This window comes from Camellia sinensis, chromosome 6, assembly GCF_055761805.1.
Source record: "Camellia sinensis isolate YWXY chromosome 6, ASM5576180v1, whole genome shotgun sequence".
Classification (NCBI taxonomy): domain Eukaryota; kingdom Viridiplantae; phylum Streptophyta; class Magnoliopsida; order Ericales; family Theaceae; genus Camellia; species Camellia sinensis.
Genome location: NC_138966.1, coordinates 93,030,495 through 93,047,797, shown reverse-complemented (window position 1 = coordinate 93,047,797; position 17,303 = coordinate 93,030,495). Strand labels below are relative to the sequence as shown.

Sequence of the window (17,303 nt, the reverse complement as noted above, 5' to 3'; positions counted from 1 at the left end):
ATATATATTTAAAATACTTTATTATCAAACAAAAATAGTACTCACTCCGTCCTAAAATATTAGTCCCTTATTTCATTTTTTATTGTCCCAAAATATTAGTCCCTCTTCAAAAATTAAATACAAAAATAATATAAATTTTCTATTTTATTTTTTTTTAAAAAAATTAATAAACAATATAAAAGTACAATTATGACATTGATATTCCCAAAAAATGTACTATCAAAAGGGTAATTTTGAAAAATCAATTTTTTTAAAGTACAATAATTGTACTATCAAAAAAAGTTAGCCTGCATTTGGTTGTGTTTTGTAAATGTGATTTGAGAGTATGAGTTTTATTTTGAGTTTGTGTGTTGTAGAATTATGATTTGAGTGTAGAAAATTTGTTTGGTAAAGAGTTTTGAAAATAGTTTTGGAAAAGAGGTTTGATTTGAGTGGAGAATTGTTGATGTGACATTTGATATGTGATACAAAAATTTACAATTCATAACTAAACATACAACTCAAAATTATTTTAAAACACATAAAAAATTTTAAAAAATTCAGAAAATATTTTTCCCGAGTATGTAAATCAATTGCCAAAAAAAAAAATCTGGAATTCAGAGGACATCTGGGTGGACGTCCCCAAGGACATCCGGGTAGACATCCGAGTGGTCTTCCGGGTGGACTTCCTCAGGCAAAATTTTGACAAAAATGCGGCCTGTGCATCAGAGTTCTCTGCAGAGAGTGTGGAAAATTGATTTCAAAACCATAACCAAACATCATACTCAAGCACACGTATAGAAAATTGATTACAAATCACAACCAAACAGAGCCTTAGATTCCCTAAAAAGGACCATTATTTTGGGATAGAGGGAGTAGTACTTTTAATTTTCCAGAAGCTCTACATTTTAAGATGCAACCGAGGTGAGATCATCAATTTCGGTCTTTTGGGAAGTAAAAAAAGAAAAATCAATTTTTAACTTTTTACATATTTTGAGTCACATTATCTCTTATATTTCTTACTTACAAAAAAATAAAATAAAATAAAAAATCTAAAAAATCAACATTTTACCAACTATCCAAAACACCACTCATATCAATATCAAATGGTTACTGAAATTTAATGATCTGAGTTAGGCCCATTACATATCTCCTGCGAGTCCAACCTATATATATACATACATATATATATATATATATATATGTGGTGTACGTACCCTAGCCAGGTCTAAACCAACTGCCCCAGAGAAGAGAGAAGATCGAACCCAGATAGAGTCGATAGCGACTCACTCTGCACATGTGAGAGAGAGAGAGAGAGAGAGAGAGAGGAGATGAGTTGTTCTGTGTAGTCTAATGGATTTGCACAATTCGATCGCGCTTATCACCTGTTATCGATGATTATCTGCTCCGTAAATCGAAATCACTCAAATTTCACAAACAAAAAGATGTTGAATTGATCGTCCCCGCCACAATGAACCCATTCTCGGCCACAATGCATGTGATTTGTAGCCCTAGAACTGGCTCAGACACTGCAATTTCAGCTTGAACCACCTTATACATGCTCTTTGCTTGCTGTTTCGGCACAAAACCCTAACTGAGTCTCTGGACCGATATGCGAAGGTAAAACCCTAACACCTTTTCTGTTTTTCTCACTCATTGTACTCTTTTCAGGGTGAATTTTTTCGTTCTGATGGTTTTAATTGGGTATAGTTTTAGCTGTTGATTGAATGATCTCATGTTCTATGTGTATTTGTTCTTTATTTTAAACTGCCTTGTGCATATATTTTAAATTGGGTTTGGATCAGATTGTGAACCAACACCTTTATTCATTTTACGACCCATCTAGTTGGATTATTTAAACAACATTATACATATATATATATATACATATATATAATGAAAATGAGGTTTTTAACTTTTGTAACTCTTATCTTTTGATAATGGAGTTAATGATCATATTATACACACAAGAGTTTTGCACCTTTGTAACTTTAGCCCTAATGGCTAGAGTTGATGGCTATTGATGCTAGGTTTTATGGTAGCCTTCATGGTTAAAACCCCTTCCCTACAAATATAAAAATGGCCTTCCCCTCCAACTTAGATAGATGAGATAGAAATATTTTTGAGATGGAAAATTTGTAATTTTCTTTAGATAAAGTTAGAGAAAACTTTTATGCCAAAGAAATTTTTCTATTTTCTTTGTGCTAACCCCTTCTTTGGTTCTTGCTAGAGAGAGAGCGCTGCCATTGTCAAGTTCACCGGAGCTATTCAGAAGGTGCTTCTACATTAACTGGTTTCAACTGTCGTATCTTGGGAGACAGACGCCAGCATATCTCTAGCACTTATTGGGAGGCGGTGAATATGTTTTAAGGAAACTGTGGTATCACACAGGTTTCGGTTTGCATCTCTTATCTTTTGTTCTTCATATTTTTAGACTTGAATTACTCCTTGCATATTATTTTATATGTTCATGAGAATTCATCTTGTAATATGTTTCATAATGTAATCTAGTTTATTTATGTGTTTTTAGTTGTATAGTTTATTCTATATTTAATTCTTTAATAAATAAATAAATAATTTATTTTCTCATTTCTATTTATTTTTATTTTATTTTATATAATTTTCTTATATTATCATGAGAAAATACCAACAAGATCTTCTATAAATATCATTTCATCATTTCATTATGTGTGCATGATACCTCTCTAATCTAATTGGTGATGAGAGCCATTGGAATAGAGAAACAGGAGATATTCAAATATAAAATTCCTTACCAAGGGACGAGAGATGTAAGATTGCTCGAGATAGCCCTACCACTATTTTGAAGAGAAAAGATATAAGTTTATTTATTTTATTTTATTTTATTTTTTGGACTAGGAGGAGTTTTAAGTAGAGAATGGATTCTCTCCGGTCAAAATTTGAATCGAAGTCTAAGCCCCATGAAGCCCACTATGAGCTCTACTCTCTCCATTTCCTCCTCTCTCTCTTTCCCTCCGTTGCTCTAAGCAAGCATCATTCCTTGTTTTTTTTGTCTGGTAGTAATTTCTTACTCTTTGGGCATGTTTGATTGGAAGGATTAGAGCATGGGATTGAGATTATTAATTCGTGAGCCCAATTATTTTATGTTTGTTTTAATATTTTAGTTTAGGATTATTAATCCAATGGATAATTAATCCAACAAATTTGTAAGATTATTAGTAATGGGATAGGGGTGGGATTATTAATCCAATGGATAATTTATCCTATTAATCTAATTGGATAGTGAATACCACACTAATTTGATAAGATTATTAATACTTCACTATTAATCTTGTGAATCAAAGATGACCTTTGACTTTTAAACTGCTATACCCTCTGGTATGTCGTGTCTTATTCACTTCTTTTCCCCTTTGGATGGCCCCACAGTCTTTCACCAACTCATTTGCCTTTTGAATTCAGTCAGAGCATGACATATCTCAATCTAATTTTCTTTTTCTTTTTCATTTTCTTTTATAGAGGCTGAAAAAGAAAATTCTACGTCACTACACAGAGTTCTTTTTTTTTTTTTTTTTTATCAGCAAAATAAAACTTTATTGATGAAAAAAGTAATACATGTAAAAACTTACATCAACAAGGAAGAAAGTGTAAAAAGTATCAACGCTTGTTATTACTATACAGAGTTGATACAATTGTTATACTATTATTATTTTATCATAAATAAGAACTCCAGCCCCCCCCCCAAAAAAAACTTATATGAAAATGTAATCAGCTTGCTTGGTTGTGTTTTTTCAAAAATACTTTTCATAAAATTCTACTTTCTTATTTTTCGTATTTTTTTGTTTTTAGTGAATTTTTTTAATATTTTAAGTAATTTTTTTTACTTTTTAGACATACCTAACATAAATATACCTAAAAAGTAAAAAAATTGTAAAAATTCACTAAATATCAAAAATACAAAAAAAAATACGAGAATTCAGTACATTTTTTATATTGTTATGTATTTATTAAATTTTTAAAATATTTTTTCACAAATTTTTTACTTTTTAGATACATCTAAGTAAGGTGCATCTAAAAAAATAAAAAAAAATGTTTAAAATTTTAAAAATATTCACTAAAAATAAAAAAACATAAAAATCAAAAAACTGAATTTTCAAAAAACTTAATTCAAAAAACTCAAACCAAATGTTTTCTAAAATTTTAAGTGATATAGGTTATTATTACTATTGTTTTTTAACACATTTCAAAGTATGCAACTACTTCCAAGAACACAGTAGAATGAATATTTTTTTTATTTTATGGTTTCTACTGTTGTATTGCTGACATAAACATGCTGCCATTCCTTCCCGGTGTTTGGGTTCCAAACTCACCAGATTAGACCCAACTCAAAAATATGGTAAAAAGCATCTAGTTGGTGCGCGCGCGCAGAGAGAGAGAGAGATTGAAGTTGGGTTGGGGAGAGTCTCAAGAGATTTGATGCCATTGAGGGCATTGAAACTCATTTTGAAATCTTGATAATGTGACTACAGACAAGGATGGATCTGGGGGGAGGGGGGATTTTAAAATAATTTAAAATTATAGGAGTTCGCACTCCCAAATTTTTTTTGAGATAATTTCAAAATTATATAGAGTAGCCCCCCAATTTTTTAAATTATTTGGAATTTTTTTTTTTTTTTTTTTGGAATTAGTTAACATATATAATAATCTATTTTAAATTTCATGTATATGTATTTTTTAAATTAGGTCAAGATGAAAGCAAAATTTTAGAAACTTTAATGGGTCAAAGTGTAAAATATGAAATTTTTACAAATATATAAACTATAAGGCTTGCTAGAGAAGCTTGTTCAAACACAGCATTAAGATTAAAAAAAGAAAAGAAAACAACTAATCTGAGTGACTTGTTGCGATTCGAAAGAGAGGAGAGGAGCGAAGAGATGAGGAAAGAAACGGAGAAGCTTTGTTGTTGGACTTCGTCAGAGTTGGTCGGCGTGGACGGTGAAACCGTGGACTCTCACTGGTTAGTTATCTGATATTCCTTCAGCTTCAATGTGATTATTCTGTTTTTAGACTGAATAATATGATTCATTGTGATTTTAGACTGAATAATGCGATTATTTTGCCATTAATTTGTTATTGGTTGTTATTGGTCACCCATAAGCTTGCAAACAACTAGAAATCTTCAACCCAAGTTTTAGTTTTGGTATCCCAAACTTGACAACCCAAATCCCCAACTTCCTACGTCACATAACCCATAATTACACCCTCACTGTCAATAGATTTCGCTTATCTCTCCCAACACTCTTTTATTTTACTATGCCAATCAAAAAAATAAATACACATACACTCTTTCAACACACAGATCAGAACCCTCCACCTCTAACATTATTTGGGTTAACAATTGATTTTGAATTTTTTTAAAAATAAATAATAATTTAATGACAATGTGGGGCCAATGCAAGCTGGTTGTTTTTTTGGGTGAAATTATGGCAGAGAGGCTGACATAAGGTGGAGAAGGCAGGAGTTGCGATGAATATCTGACAATTGTTATTGGTACAATTGTTAACTAAATATTGTGATTTTTTTTTAATACTATGATTTATTGTAATTGGCAGGTACTGTGTTGTGTGATTTCTTGATGATTGAATAGGCTTTTAGGTTATGATTTGTTAATTTCCTCTAAGAATTTGGATAAAAATCTAAATGTTATTTTGTGCTGCCATATATTTTATGACTTTTAGGAATAGGATGAAAGATGGTTTTCTGGGTAGTTACTTGATTATGTACATTGAAAAAGACATTGCTCGAGGGTTTGATGTAGACTCTATCATTCATGCTTTTGATATTATGAAAGAACGTCGAGCTCAATTGAAGATGCTTAACTTTAGTAAATAAATGCATGTCGAAATAGTTACTACTTTTTGTAAGTGAATATGGGCAAAAAAATATTCTCAATTGTATGCTCATCTTTTGGTACTAGACTATGTTGACAAGGAATATATAGTTCAATATTTTATCGTAACATCACTGATTTTTTTTTCATGTTAGAAGAAATTGGTATTGAACTTCAAATTTTATAGGTTAGAGGTTAAACGTACTTTAGCCCCCCCCAAAGTCATAATCCTGGATCCGTCCCTGACTACAGGTCAGAGGTCACACAGGCATGGATTGGGGAGGATATGTAAACATGGAGGCCATCATGTTCCCTCTGCTCCACACCCTCTGTCCTCTCTCCCCAAAAGCTGCACATTTGTGTTTAGTTGCAGATTCATATCTTCAGATTTTCATGTTTAGTATTGTTAAATGAATCATATTACATAAGTTTATTAAGAAGTTCTTAAATTTTTAAATAAATTTGAACTAGTTATTACTCGATTTATTAAGCTTATATGAATTATAAAAATCAAATTATTCAAGCATGATTTATTATTAGCTCAATTAAAACTCTTTTAAGAAAGTATAAGAATCCACAATGAGGAATTGTCAATTTATAATGTTTCAGGCTTTAATTATGAACACACACTACTACTAGAAATGTAATAAAAGCAATAACTTAAATTATCCCAAACATAGAAATGTCTAGTTGTCAAACCTAATCTTATCGAATGATAACCAATGAAATACAATCGTGATGACAACTTGATTAAGGTTTGCATGAACTATGAATGGTATTAATCATAACAATTTTTACTCTAATAAAATAAACAATTGGAGAAATTATACGAACGGTCCTTATAGTTTTGAGTTTATGTTACTTTGATCTATGACTTTTCAATTGTGATACATTTTATCCTGAATTTTGAATTTCATTCTAAATAATGATAATTGAAAACATTGTTATTTTATTTTAAGAATAAAATCATCAATTTGATAAAATATAAATTAGTTTGACAAAAATAAATATTAAAAAATTATTTCTACTTACCAAAGATAAAATTATATAAAATGATAAATCTTTTATATTTTTATTTATTTTTATTTTTTTACCAAATTTATTTTTAGCATGCGTTTGGATCATGATCATGTAATGGGTGATTGTTTTTATTAATATTTTTGGATGGTTATCATGTAATAGATGGTTGTATTTATTTTTAACAGATATTTTTTTATGATTATCATGTAATATATGGTTATTAGGTTTTTAATATAAAATTGATATGTTTAATATATGAAATGTTTTTAACTTTAGATTTTTTTATTTAATGGATTGGCTTAATAATGACATTAAAATTGTCACCACATTTGACTTTTCAAAAAATAAAAACTAATTTAATGAAAATAAAAATATATATATATATATATAATTTAAAAAAATTATTTCTACACTCCCAAAAGATAAAATTATATTAAAATGATGTGTTTTTAATTTTTTTCACTAATTTAATTTTTAGTTTCTTAGAAAAAAATTCTGAAAAAAGATTCTGAAACGAAATAAAATAGAACTTTATAACAAAAAAAGTTTCAACATTATTCATTAAAAAAAAAATCATTCAATGTGTTTGATTTCAGTTTTCTGAAAATTGAGTTTTTTACTTTTCGTGTTTTTTGTTTTTAGTGAATATTTTTTAAATTTTAAGCAATTTTTTTACTTTTTTCTATGTACCTTATTTAGATGTATCTAAATAATAAATTATTTGTAAAAAACTATTTTAAAAAATTAATAAATACACAAAAATACGAAAAATGTACTGAAATTTAATATATATATATATATATATATTTATATTTTTAGTATTTAATGAATAGTTTAAAGATTTTTTCACGAATATTATACCTTCTAAGAGCATCTCCAACGATAGTAGGCATTTTACCTATCTAAATATTACTATAAAGTATATATTTTATTTTGCCTATCAATTGTTTTATGTTTTTACTTTAACCATGCTCTTTATTTTAACTATTTATCCAAATACTATTAATTTTACAAAATGCCACGTCAACAACAAAGATGGAGGGAAATAATCCTAATGATTGAATACATTTTGCCTAGCGTTGAAGGCTAACTACATGTAGCTAGTGAATATGAGTTGAGCCAAAATGCCTAATGATATGCCTAGTGCATTGGAATTGAAAAAAGTGAATTACACTAGGCATTTTAACTAACAAGTATTATATACCTAGTGCATTGGAGATGCTCTAAATGTATTCATGTTAGGTGTGCTTAAAAATCTTACAAAAATTGCTTAAACTATTAAAAGAATTCGGTGAAAACCAAAATATATGAAAAACGAAAAATTAAAATTTTCTGAAAAGTGAATTCTTAAAATTGAAAACAAACAGAGTGATTATATTTCAAACAACATAAAAATTAACCAACACAAAATAAGTTATATAACGACTTTGCCTTTCAAATGGAATAACGTCTTCAATTGTCTTTATTTGAAACGCAATTTAAAATTTAAGATTAAATGTATAACAATTAAAATGTTAAGATTAAGTAATACAAGTGTAACAACCCTCATACCGTTTACTGATTAATGACTGACCGATTACCGATAATCACCGATTACTGTTAAACGAAACTGATAATGACTGACGACTGACTGAAATTGAAACTGAATTGACTGAGTATATGTTAGTTAATTGCATTCTATCTGTTTGATTGTCTGATTATCTGTTCATGTTTATATGTTTAAACTGCTAATTGAAGGCCTTATCGGCGGCCGAATTAGAAACCGATTGATGTTCCGTGACCCTCATAATTAATATGATTTTATGATATATTTATCTGAAAATTGATTAGGTATGATTAAATTAGATTAAATAAGCTAATTAAAGAGTTGGACTTATTTACCGTTATGCCCTTGAGTGGGCCACTATCTCACACACACACACACTTGAGCCTTTTACACTCCACGTATGTGATCAAACCAAACATTTCTTCTCCTCTTCTTGCCTCAACCGACCTTAGAGAGAGAGAGACTTGAGGAGTTGGTTTTCATCTTGAATTGCTTGGAATTGTTTGAGGAATTGAAGTATAGATTGCATATTTGAGCTCCTAGTCTTCTAATTCAAGCTCTAGGTAAGGATCTTATCTTCTTAATGATGTTATTGAACTAGTTCTTGCATGGTTCATGCTTCATTGTAGAACTAAGTCATGATTTGGTTCATTAATGATGGATTGAAGATCATTTCTTGCATGCATGTTAGTTTTGTTGCATTTTGAGGTTGATTACATGGACATTGGTACATGCATGCTCATATGGTTGTTATAGACCATGTTTTCATCTTGTTTTGAAAAGAATGAGCTCATTTGATCAAGCTTTGAAGCTTTGATTTGGTTTAAATCCTTGCATGTTGCATGTTCTTCATATTCTTGAAAATGGGTTTGAATGTGGTTTTAATTGACTCACCTTTGGGGCTTGAATTCACAAATTGAGCTTTGAAACTTGTTATACATTGAATTTAATGATGTTTTCCAGAATTTGGTCCCAAGAGGTCGAGTTTGGAGTGGTTGAATGCTTGGTTTGAGCTTGGAAGGCAGATCTGGAAATTCCAGATTTGGCTTCCTCGCTCGAGCGAAGGATTCCCCGCTCGAGCGAGCACCTTTGTCCAGGGCTCCGCTCGAGCGACCATCGAGCGACGATCGCGCGTAAAATCACAGCATCCAGTATTTTTACTGTTTTTGCAGACCGCTCGAGCGAAGGATTCCTCGCTCGAGCGAAGCCTTTGATTTTGGACTTACGCTCGAGCGGAGAAAGTCTCGCTCGAGCGAAGCTCCTATTTTCAGCAAACTTTGCAAAATGTTTTCTAAGAGTATTTTTGCATCCTCATCCCATCCTAGGCATTCTTAGGCCTAGTTTAAGACATTTAGATGAGGATATCATTGTAGAACACACTAAGGCAAATTAGGGATTAAGTTATGAGATTTCCCAACTGTGTAGCTTAGTGTGTTCAATCTGTTAACTGTGTAGGGTTGGCAACTGGGGAGACACGCTCTAGCTTACTGTAGCCCGAATTCTGTGAGTAACAATTGTGTAAAGATATGTTCAACTGATTATCTTTCGAATACTGAACTGAACTGTTTACTGAACTGGTATTATTTACTGAATGAATGTATGTCCTTTATTTCTGAACTGTACTGTGGCATCCTTAGTACTTACTGTTTACTGTTACTGTTACTGCGACAGAATTCTCTGTCGGTTCCCTCGTGGAACCACTACTGTTTACTGACTGATGGCCATCATTACTGTTCAGTCTTTCAAGACCTACTGTTACTGTTAGGCTAATGGATGTACCACATATGACTGTTTACTGTACTGAACGACTGAAATACTGATTGAAATGAACTGTTTTCATACTGTAAGGACATTCATTCTTAACCTCTTTACATATTGTGTTATTCACTGGGCTTTAGCTCACTGCTCATATATATATGTAGGTGTACAGGCACCAGATCGGAGCTAGGAGCGTCAGGGTAACTCCAGTTTTGTCAAGCCAGCCTTTGCGCCTCACTGCGAGGTTCCGAGTTGCCATGCTATGGCTTGGGGGTGTTTTGGTCGTTTCCCCCGCCTGTCTTCTGTACTGTCTAACTGTTCTGTATAGACTGACTGTTTACTGTACTGTTATACAGGGATTAGGTCCCTGTACTGTGTGACTGTTAATTTTGTATACTGTTCTGCACTGTTTATGTATGAATGCATGAAAAATCTTTTGCATACAGACTGTCACAGCTCGTTGGGCATTGTTTAATTACTGTATTGGCTTCCGCCAGGCCCTGTACTCTGTTTTACTGTATTACTGTTAAGCAGGCCTTCGGTAATCTCGGATTACTGGCCGGTTACGGTGCTAAACCCATAGAGCCGGGTTTGGGTCGTGACAACAAGCCCCAAATTATAAGAATTGTTAGTGTAATTCACCTCCAAACAATTCAATAATAAATTCGATGATGCACTTTTTCATGCAGTAAGTATGATTAGTGGAGTATAAGCATGCCTTTAATTTTACTAATCCCTACAGAAAAACAGAAGTGTTAGACAATACTCTCAGTAAGAAACGGAAGGAAAAATCACAAGTGCAAACAGAAATACTTACTTGAACGGAGTGTTGGAGCATGAGAGCGTAATTCTCATACTCACTAAGGTCAGCATTTCGATTTAAATCCTTGGGAAGAAGAAGAGCAGTATTGAGGGCGACACCAACGTTAATGTCGTCAGCACTTTCACTAGCCATGATGGGCCTATCCTCCAGAGTTAGTTGAGGAGCCCAGGGGACGTCGGGCTTCTTTGAAGCCGAGGTCGTCGCTGACGATGACCTCGCCTTTTTCGATTGTGTAGACCCTGAGGATTGGCCCTCAGCAGACCTCTTGGTGGAAGTAGAGGCTGATTTTTTGCTTTCTGCCAGTTTAGAAATAGGCAAAGCATCCTCAGCCTCGGCATCTGTAGCCTTGGCCTTGGGCTGAGCCTTTTTAACTCTCTTCGGCTTTGGTGGGGGCATTGATTGGGAAGGTACAGCATCAGCGTCGGTTGGAAGGTCGGCCAGAAGATCTTGAGCGACAGGCCTTGGACGCACCATCTCAGCAGTTTTTATTAGTCTACGTCGGCGTTTTCGTTCTGGAATAGGTATTAAGTAGGGGGCCGAGGTAGATGGAAGATCAGCAGGGTCAGAGGTGGATCCTTGATCTGTTCGGGATGAAGACGCAGTTAAAGTTGTGGCAGTAGGAGGGGAAAGGCTCTTTTTCTTCCTTTTCGGGACGTCGGGTAAAGTGGATTTATATGTTGGAATGAAGTTCAGTAACAGGGGAGCCTTGCGCTTATGGATTGGAAGACCAAGAAGCTTCTTTAAATCTGGACCAGGAAAGAAGGATTGACGGAAGTTCTTTGGTGGTTGATGAAGATCTGCAGGACAAGCAAACAGACATTAGAAACAGACAAATTTTAAGGACTTAAATAAAAACAACTAAGCGTTGGCACTGGGCTCTTACCCTTGCCCTCTGTAATTGTTCGAGGAAGAGGGTAGAGGTGGACATCTTCATCTGGGCCAAATTCCCAACTTCCCGAAGCAATAAGAAAGTCATCCCTAGCCCCCTTGTTGGAGTCTGGGAGGTCGGTTACAATTTTGAACTCAGTAGACCTCGGCTTAAGGTAATATACGAAGCCCCTATCTTTCAGGTTAAGGGGGCACATTGTATAACAGTACTGAAGGTCGGCCAGGGTGATCCTAAGATTCTCCTGCCTAGCTAAAGTTATAATACCGTTAATCACCCTGTAGGAGTTGATAGTAAGTTGCATGGGGTTCAGCCTATAGAAATGAAGAACTTCGCGAAACAAGGGATCAAGTGGAAGCCGAAGTCCACATTCAGTAAAGGCTACTATGGGAAAAGGCATCGTGTGGTCTGTGGGCATGATGGTATCATCATCCCCAGCTAGCTTGAGGTGAACATCGGCTGGGATAGAGAATTCCTGCCTAAAGTACTCGAGTTTTGTTGGGGTATTTACCCTATGTCTCCACATACCCATTACGTCGGCCTAAGGTTTAAGGTATGGAATACAGAAAGAAGGTACAATTAAAAGAGTTGTTGGAACCTTGGCTAAAACCCAAGAAAATGTTGTTTCGGTTTGTTTCAGTTTTCCCTAAAGATTAAAGGTTCTACAGACAAATCCCAAACCTATGAACTATGAAGATAAAGATCGAAGGCACAGATCTGGAGCAGATACGAAAAACAGAAAACAGAGACGAAGTTTCAGATTCCAGAGCAGAGGTATAGTTCTCAGAAACAAAAGAAATACAGAAATATAAAAGAATCAAGAACAGTGGCAAGAAAAGTGATGAAATAGTACAAGTGTTCAAGACGTAGCCACGATTCAAGATACAAACAAATCCAAGACTTTGGACACAAACGATAATAGCAACAGGCAAACGAAAGTACATAAAGAGAGTTAAGAGAAAATGGAGCAGAATCTTACCAGAACAGATGAAGCCGGGGCAATAGTCGCCGAGCTCAGAAATCGGTTATGACGGCAGAGAAAGCTTCGCAAGAATGGAAGATTGAAGACAGTTTCAGAGGACTAAAGCAATGGCAGATTCAAAGAAAAAAAGAGCTTTCGGAGAGAGAGAGAGCAAGAAATCAGAATAGAAAAAGTGAAGAAAGAAAGAGGCAAGAAAGAGTTTTGTCAAAAACGTGAAACGGCGGCAAAAAAAGGGGCATTTATTACGCCTAGAGCAACGCACGCGTCAGACGGCGCAGACGAATGACAGACAGCTTTCAGGCGCGTCACAGACACGCTCCAATAAAGACAAAACACGTGAAAGGAACGGTTAGATATGCATGACAGCTCATGCGCGTGGGAAAGTACGTTCTCCGAAGAGAACACGTCGGCTGGAAGTGGATTATCTCGGCTAAACAGTTTTTGAGCCATTACTCAGAAAAGAGACGACGAAATATCGATATAGGTTCCATCACCTCAGAATGCCGAGGTAATAGAACCTAGGGGGCAGTTGTGGGGATATATTTTCTGAGTACCAACACGTGGCAAGGTGACGCCGACGTGTCAGCCGAGGTGCCACGTGTTCTGGTCGTGACGCCGAGGTGATCTCGACAAGGCCGAGATTAACTCCGAAGATATTGGAATCCGAGATAAACGAATAATGGACAAGAGTCCTAAGACAAAGAGGGGACTTAACCAAGATAAGGATAAAGCTCTTAGGGAGTTTATCTTTATCTCTTAAAGAGTCCAAAGTAAGCACTAAATTGGAGCTCGTAGAAGTTATACTTCTAGTAGGACTTGGATTGAGTATATTATAAAAGAGAGGCACCCCCGTGGGTCTAAGGTATACAATTTATGTTTTGAGTATTGAGTTTTGCACTTGATTATCTTTGAGAGATATACTGACTTGATCGTCGGAGTGCCCCCGGGTGGAAGAACCACCGCCGGAGCCATTTTCTTTCTGTTTCAGGTTACTGAAGCCATCTATTCTGTCTGTGCTCTCCAACTGATTACTAAGCAGGCAGTGTGGTCGAAAAATCACCCACACACAAATATAAAATTCCTTACCAAGGGACGAAAGATGTAAGATTGCTTGAGGTAGGCCTGCCACTATTTCAAAGAGAAAAGATATTTTAAGTTTATTTATTTTATTTTATTTTACTTTTTGGACTTGGAGGAGTTTTAAGTAGAGAATGGATTCTCTCTGGTCAAAATCTGAACCAAAGTCTAAGCCCCATGAAGCCCACTATGAGCTCTACTCTCTCCCTTTTCTCCTCTCTCTCTCTTTCCCTCCGTTGCTCTAAGCAAGCATCATTCCTTGTTTTTTTGTGTGGTAGTAATTTCTTACTCTTTGACTTTTACACTGCTATACTCTCTTGTATGTTGTGTCTTATTCACTTCTTTTCCCCTTTGGATGGCCACACAGTCTTTCTCCAACTCATTTGCCTTTTGAATTCAGTCAGAGCATGACATATCTCAATCTAATTTTCTTTTTCTTTTTCATTTGCTTTTATAGGGGCTGAAAAAGAAAATTCCATGTCACTATACAGAGTTTTTTTTTTTTTTTTTTTTTTATCAGCAAAATAAAACTTCATTGATGAAAAAAATAATACATGTAAAAACTTACATCAACAAGGAAAAAGTGCAAAAAGTATCAACGCTTGTTATTACTATATACAATTGTTATACCATTATTATTTTATCATAAATAAGAACTCCAGCCCTCCCCCTCCAAAAAAAAAAAAAAAACTTATATGAAAATGTAATGTTTTCTAAAATTTTAAGTGATATAGGTTATTATTACTATTATTTTTTAACACATTTCAAAGTATGCAACTTCTTCCAAGAACACAGTAGAATGAATATTTTTTTTATTTTATGGTTTCTACTGTTGTATTGCTGACATAAACATGCTACCATTCCTTTCTGGTGTTTGGGTTCCAAACTCACCAGATTAGACCCAACTCAAAAATATGGTAAAAAGCCTCTAGTTGGTGTGCGCGCGCACAGAGAGAGAGAGAGAGAGAGAGATTTGATGCCATTGAGGGCATTGAAACTCATTTTGAAATCTTTATAATGTGACTACAGGTCTCAGGTCACGCAGGCATCGATTGTGGAGGATATGTAAACATGGAGGCCATCATGTTCCCTCTGCTCCAAACCCTCTGTCCTCTCTCCCCAAAAGTTGCACATTTGTGTTTAGTTGTAGATTCATGTATTCAGATTTTCATGTTTAGTATTGTTAAATGAATCATATTACATAAGTTTATTAAGAAGTTCTTAAATTTTTAAATAAATTTGAACAAGTTATTACTTGATTTATTAAACTTATATGAATTATAAAAATCAAATTATTCAAGCATGATTTATTGTTAGCTCAATTAAAACTCTTTTAAGAAAGTATAAGAATCTACAATGAGGAATTGTCAATTTATAACGTTTCAGGCTTTAATTATGAACACACACTACTAGAAATGTAATAAAAGCAATAACTTAAATTATCCCAAACATAGAAATGTCTAGTTGTCAAACCTAATCTTATCGAAGGATAACCAATGAAATACAATCGTGATAACAACTTGATTAAGGTTTGCGTGAACTATGAATGGGCTTAATCATAACAATTTTTACTCTAATAAAATAAACAATGGGAGAAATTACACCAACGGTCCTTATAGTTTTGAATTTGTGTTACTTTGATCTATGACTTTTCAATTGTGATACATTTTATCCTGAATTTTGAATTTCATTCTAAATAATGATAATTGAAAACATTGTTATTCTAGTTTAAGAATAAAATCATCCATTTGATAAAATATCAATTAGTTTGACAAAAATAAATATTAAAAAATTATTTCTATTTACCAAAGATAAAATTATATAAAATGATAAATCTTTTATATTTTTATTTATTTTTATTTTTTTACCAAATTTATTTTTAGCATGTGTTTGGATCATGATCATGTAATGAGTGATTGTTTTTATTAATATTTTTGGATGGTTATCATGTAATAGATGATTGTATTTATTTTTAACAGATATTTTTTTATGATTATCATGTAATATATGGTTATTAGGTTTTTAATATAAAATTGATGTGTTTAATATATGAAATGTTTTTAGCTTTAGATTTTTTAATTGAATGAATTGGCTTAATAATGACATTAAAATTATCGTCACATTTGACTTTTCAAAAAATAAAAACTAATTTAATGAAAATAAATATATATATATATATATTTAAAAAAAATTATTTCTACACTCCCAAAAGATAAAATTATATTAAAATGATGTGTTTTTAATTTTTTTCACCAATTTAATTTTTAGTTTCTTAGAAAAAAATTCTGAAAAAAGATTCTGAAACGAAATAAAATAGAACTTTATAACAAAAAAAGTTTCAACATTATTCATTAAAAAAAAAGTCATTCAATGTGTTTGATTTCAGTTTTCCGAAAATTGAGTTTTTTATTTTTCGTGTTTTTTGTTTTTAGTGAATATTTTTAAAATTTTAAGAAATTTTTTTTACTTTTTTCTATGTACCTTATTTAGATGTATCTAAATAATAAATTATTTGTAAAAAAATATTTTAAAAAATTAATAAACACACAAAAATACAAAAAATGTACTGAATTTCAATATATATATATATATATATATTTATATTTTTAGTATTTAATGAATAGTTTAAAGATTTTTTCACGAATATTATACCTTCTAAGTGTATTCATGTTAGGTGTGCTTAAAAATCTTACAAAAATTGCTTAAACTATTAAAAGAATTCGGTGAAAACCAAAATATACGAAAAATGAAAAATTAAAATTTTCTGAAAAGTGAATTCTTAAAATTGAAAACAAACAGAGTGATTATATTTCAAACAACATAAAAATTAACCAACACAAAATAAGTTATATAACGACTTTGCCTTTCAAATGGAATAACGTCTTCAATTGTCTTTATTTGAAACACAATTTAAAATTTAAGATTAAATGTATAACAATTAAAATGTTAAGATTAAGTAATACAAGCCCTAAATTATAAGAACTGTTAGTGTAATTCACCTCCAAACAATTCAATAATAAATTCGATGATGCACTTTTTCATGCAGTAAGTATGATTAGTGGAGTATAAACATGCCTTTTATTTTACTAATCCCTTTAATCTGTATAGTCACAGAGTGGTTACACAATGGTCAAATTTGTTGGTAGAGAATGAAAAAGGGGAAAAAGAAAAAGAAGTGTTTGGCAGACGTCATCGTAAGATCAGCAATGATAGTGAATTTGGTATAATGAAATTGAGATAGATAAATTTGAAATAATTTTGGTGAATATAATTATTCGAAATCCTTCATAATGATTTTTGTTTTTGAGTTCTCAATTCAATCATCTACTTAATTAATTATAAAACTACCTCCAATAAGTAACCTTC

General features: G+C 32.6%; 1 long non-coding RNA gene across 1 annotated transcript; it reads left to right on the top strand.

Moving 5' to 3' along the window:
* Positions 1-1,292: 1,292 nt before the first annotated feature.
* On the top strand, positions 1,293-2,568 carry LOC145792329 (uncharacterized). The gene is made up of 2 exons (XR_014331712.1): positions 1,293-1,599; positions 2,210-2,568. It is a non-coding gene; the product is annotated as an uncharacterized LOC145792329 (long non-coding RNA).
* Positions 2,569-17,303: the final 14,735 nt, after the last annotated feature.